This window comes from Solea solea, chromosome 6 (assembly GCF_958295425.1).
Source record: "Solea solea chromosome 6, fSolSol10.1, whole genome shotgun sequence".
NCBI classification, from domain to species: Eukaryota; Metazoa; Chordata; class Actinopteri; order Pleuronectiformes; family Soleidae; genus Solea; species Solea solea.
Genome location: NC_081139.1, coordinates 19,129,867 through 19,135,870, shown reverse-complemented (window position 1 = coordinate 19,135,870; position 6,004 = coordinate 19,129,867).

The following is a 6,004-nucleotide window of genomic DNA, read 5'->3' as shown; positions in this document are numbered from 1 at the left end:
CCCCTTTCTGAGGACCTCTACGGGAAAAAGGGGTTTCCCCCCGCCCCTGCGCTGACCAATCACACGCGAGCTTGACGTGTCCCCCGTGTTGTGGTTGGTGACATTTACCTACGGCCCACCTCTGATTGGCCAACGCCGGTGCTCGTCACATGTGCCTCCGCCCCACTAAAACAGGGGTGTGTCGTGACGTCAGAGGTAACGAAGAGGTAAACAACTTTGACCGCGTGAGGTTTTTAAAGCAGTACAGTTTAACCCCTTTTTTATCCGTCGGCGTGGAGGTTTAAAACATGTAAACAGCGGCTACGACGCGGCGCGTTGAAACGACCGCGCCATGTTCTCACGTTATTTTTTTTCTCTTTGTTTCACAGCCACGTGCACCGAGACTTGCGTTTGAAATACAAACACATTGCAGCAACACCATCGATACAGCGCGGGTTTAGTAACAGCAGGAGCCACGTCCTGCGCTAAACGGTGAATTTGGTGCATTTTGCTTCAGCGTTTCTTTGACACGGTGCAAACGTGTGCAGAGAGGCGGGAGTGAGTGTGTGTGTGGAGGGGTGTGTCTGCTCTGCAGTACAATGGTAGGCTGGGAGGCGATGCCGCCGCATGGTCGTGTTGCCATACATTTGCAATGCACGATGAGAGATAAAAATAGACGATTGAACTGAACATGTCCACAATGCTGCTGGTATCTCGCCCTCCCTCTTTTTCCTGGATTAAACCATTCTCGCCTGTAACCTCTAGTTTATATTTACGGGCCATTTCACACGTACGTGCACGTGTTTGCAGTGGGGATGGTGGTGTGAGGGGGCCCCTGTGAGAGGAGTGGGTGAAGGTCAGGGGTGTGTCTATAATGTAAACACTGTAAAGGCAACAGATATGAAGGGGAGAGGGGAAAGAGAGGAGGGCCCCATCCGGTCCCATGTATCCTCTTCCTACTTAACAGTCCTTTAACCTTGCTGCAAGCTGAAAACTGAAGGTAAAAATGTGCACATTACAAAAGGTAGGGTGGCTCTGGAGTGCCAAAAGCTACTTTTAAGAAAACACTATCTATCTATCTATCTATCTATCTATCTATCTATCTATCTATGTCAAACATTGATATAAATGTGTCTTAAGCCACAGTTGGATTTGTTGTTTTTGCAAATGATAAATTATTTTTTTCTTGACCTCTACGTTAGAATGCAACCACAAAAGTTTTTTTCAGGAAAAAAATCCGTACTTTTTCTACTTCAGCATGAATACATCAAACTGAAAATCAACAGTGCAACACAGTTTTAAAAACAAATTATGAGCAATATCACAAACAAACGAGGGAGCGCCTAAACCTCTGCCAAGGCTGCACATTTTCCGACAGTGTTACTGAAGTTCGAGATCTGGTTATGATCAAACTACAGTGAAATAGACCTTTATGGTGTACTATTACATGATTGCACTACAGACAGTTTTAGATTTAGAGTTAATTCTCCACATATATAGAATATCCATATATATTTTGGTGTAACCACCAAAATCAAATGATGTCTTCCTCGGGCCATGACCTACATCCAACTTTACTTTTGAGTTATGCTGCTCAGAAACAGACAAGGCAGAGGTAAAGAGACACAGGCTGAAAACACAGTTGACTCTGCCTGTGGCTGTCACGGCACATATGGTCGAGCGGGATGGTCGGTTTAAATGTGGGAAAAATTTGCTTTCTCACATCTTATTCATCCTCAGCTCAGTGTGGGAGCTACTGTGTGGCCTCCACTCTGCTGCTGCTGCTCTGCTTTCAGAATCCCCTCCCAGCGCCGCCTTGCCTCTAAAACAACAAACATTCCCGAAATATTCCAGGTCTTTTCCACATTAGACAGCCGTACATAATGTCTGTAAAGATTACACACACCACTCAACAAATAGGCACACGTGTGAAAACTGTTGTTTGTCTGCCACAGACCTGTTTATGTCCAGGTGTTTATTTTCTGTCTTGACTTCTGAATTAGCATATCCCGAGCCCTTAAGCAGCTCAGACGTGTGTCGTAATCTTATTAACTGTTGATTCATGTACAGTAACGGGTAGTAAAGTGTGTGGGTGTGAGGTGTGTGCTCACGGAGAGTTGATCCTTGTCCTGTGGCTTGGGCGCTCTCCAAGTCTGGCACTTGCACTGGATCAAGCTGTTCTGCTAACAGGGATTTATTTGGCTCCACAACACCCATGTCAGCCATGTATGCCGGTCCAGCCATTTTGTGTCCTCAGATGCTCCGGCCCTTCACAGTGAGCTGGCTCGCTGTTTGGAAACAAGGAGAGTGGAAATAGTTGACCCACAAGAATGACGTGAATTAGTATTCACAGCATTGGTGAACAAATATAAATAACTTGAATAACGGCTCTTGTACCGACAATTGCCTCGGGGACAACCAAACTTGATTTTATACTGTGTTTTTTACAGCACACGGCGACAACAAAACACATCCAAGCAATAACATGATTGTAAAGTTGAACACAGGTCCAGGATGCTGCATTATACCACACATAAGACATGTTTAGTTTTTGGTCACAGGTATAATTCACTAATAAAAGCAGGTACATTTGTGTTGACTCACTTTCTTATAAATTAAATAGTAGCATTCTGCACAAAAGAAATAGACTGAAGACATGTTGGCTGAAGCTCAAATTTATTTCGCTTACCTGAGCTAATGTTACCTGTCAGAAAACAAAATCTCCATATATGCATTAATAGTCAGACTCTTAAATGTTGTTGTTGTTTTTAGCTCAAATAGTGATATACATAATTTGAGTTCCTCTGTGCAGCTGATCCACAGATAATAATCCACACTCCTAACTAACTAAATTTTGAATGTCTGTAGGTTTAGGAATAATGAATTACTTGGTTCACTATAAGTCGAGTTGGTGATGATTCTTATCAGCCTTTTTTGCAAAATAAAAAATGGCTTTGTGTTAGTTTTACAGGTGTTTTCCCCTAGCTTCCATACAGTAAGTTATATAAGGCATTTCGAGAGAACAATATATAACAAATAGGCTCTTTTTATTTAACGTATATCTGAATTTATGTAATATAGCAATTGCTTTAGCTATTTTGGTTTGAATATTATTTACTCTTTCTATTTGAAAATTGTTAAGCATTATTACGACTTGGTTTTTAACTTGGTGGCTTGAGAGTATAATAAATTTAGTTTTTTCTATATTCAGGGATTAAAAACCATATCTTTATTTTATGTGACTCTCTCTCTATTGTTCGTGGCAGCTGGTTTAGCGCCCCCCCGAATGGAATCCTCTTGTAGAAATGAAACATAAATAAAACAAAACATATGGAATGAAATTGTCAAAAACATATTATTAGCAACACATAAAATGGATAAACATTTAAGTACAAGAAATTTGATCCACAATGCAGAAATACTGTATAACAATAATAATAATAATAATAGAATGAAAGTGAATCAAGAGGCAGTTTGTTGTTATAAGAGCACAATTATTCACAATAACAGCAGATTATACATTGCACATGGATGACTGTGTTTTGTGATGGCACACATGATGGATAGTGTTAGTTTGGCTCACAGAAGAGACTAGAACGTTAGTATTGTGATAAATTGTGTAATGAGTGCTGCTAAATAGAAGGCAATCATTACTAGTAAATAACACACATTAACTGAGGGGCATTTCTGTCAGTCTGAGAACAAGCACAGAGCCAAACACTAACCAGACTCTGGCAGACGTCCTAATGCACGCACACTAACTCGGCCTGCTCCACTTTGTAATGTTTCACTCTTATACAACACACATTCCTGTTGTTCTTAAGAATCCAAGGATATCTGCTGGAGGCACTTCGACCCTCTTCCTCACACATCTCTCATCGGGAGATGCCTTCATTGGCTGCTGGTCAAAGACCTACACAGACTTAGCCTCCTCTGGGCCGTGTTGATTCTCTGCATATTGCATAGAGTAAATAGATCAAGTGGGGATAACTTCACCTTAATCCCCATGATACGGTTGATATTCATTCTTAATCCATCATCCTTAGTCTGAGCACAACCACGTACAAACCTGCGAACCCTGTACTTTACTGACAGGCAGACCACCATGCCTTAATGTCACAGTTATTCTCAGTAATGCAGGCACAAACCGATGCCAGTAGCTGGATCACACACACACACACACACATAACTGTGGCACAGCGTGGAGGCGCTTTCATCAGTTTGAGAATGACACGTCAACTGTCACCACACTCGCTCGCTCAATTTTCATGCAAGACAAAGGAAAAATTCTTGCTTTTGGCAGCGGCCTGATTCCTGAAGCAATGATGATAGATATATTTGTAGTTATTTAATTCAAACACATGCATAAAATGTCATGTTTCTTAAAACTGTAGTGTATAACTTTTAAACATCTATCTATCTATCTAGCTAGCTAGCTATCTATCTAATACTCTAAAGTAAACACAAAAACATTACAGAACAAAAAATGGGGGAGGCAGATTTATTCCAATAAGATAATTTGCTCTTTCATCATCCTCCTCTTCTACTTCACACACACTGGTATAGTGACATTAGATTAAGATGAGGCGAGAGATAAGGTGACTCTAATTATTAAAAAAAGAAAAGAAAAGAAAAAACAATCAATACACTGTTCTGAGGACAACTCTGTGACTGCTGGTGGACTTAAGGAAGCAGGTGATGAGGTGGAAACACTCTGAAACCCATCAATACGCCTTAACTGGAGTGTTGAGCAGTTTGGAGTTCCTTTGGGTCAGCAGTCGGGGGTAATGTTAACACAGAACATCAGCACGAGTCCACAGATCCTCAGCTCCATTCACATGTGCTGCATCCAGAGTATGTGTAGCAGCTGCATCACCGTGTGGTGTCCAAGCTGCACCACCCTGGACTGTAAAGCTGTGCAGCAGGTGATCTAAACAGCAGACTTTCTCACAGGCAATTAAAGGACATTTTACCACAGGGGGGGCGCTGGAAAAGGAGGCCCACAAAAGTCCTGCCGGACCACACGCGACCCCCAACCCTAAACTAACTCTCCAGAAAACATTACTGGAGTTTTATATTCAAAGCCAGCATCCAAATGTCACTCACTCACGACCTTCATTTGTTCCCAGAAAGAACTCAGAATTCAGTAAAACTGCTTTCTCCTGCTATGCAAAACATAATTTGTATATAATCTAAGTAATATTAAAGTTATTATTGTAAGTGCATCAAATAATACATGTATATGATATTTTGCACAAATAAAGATGTGTGTTTTATTTACATAGACAGATGAATTGAAATCTATTTTACTGAATGAAATGATGCATATAAACAAACAAAAACAAAAAGTCCAAATATCCTATATCCGACCTATGGCTTGACTAGTATGTGGGCTTTTACTCAAATAACAAACAGTAACTTGACTTCAGAGTTTGATGTGGCTGCAAATATTGAGCATTGTTGGAATTCCTCTGTCTTTTTTCAAATGTTTTCTAAAGAGACCAAGGGTTATGTTTCTTTGTATAATCGCTCAGCAGAAAGTCAAAGACGGGGGCGGACACTGTTCCAGCACTCCTGCTGCTGCTGTTCTTAAGATGTAGTAAAGCACAAAAATAACATATTATTATTATTTGACACATGAACAGCTCTCACACAGAACGATCAAGTGAGACTGACAGTGATCAGAAATCCTGAACGTCTCACACCATGTTTCTCAATTCTTCCCCTGGGTGCTTCTTCATGGGAGCTGCACTGTGAAGATTTGCAGGTCCACATGAGAAAAACACCAGCATGGCCCAATTAAACTTTCCCTACTTCCCTCTTCTGGTAGGATGAGGTACAACACATGTGCTACTTTTGTAATATTGCTGCACAGAGCCCTGAATCTGTCTTCCAGTGAACACTATACAGTACGTACAGACATGTGCCGTACACAAGGTACGAATGATACCAAGAGAAATGTATTGATTTAGCCAAGTGTCAAACCTGTAGCCTGAGGGCCACATGCAGCCCCCCCAATCAATTT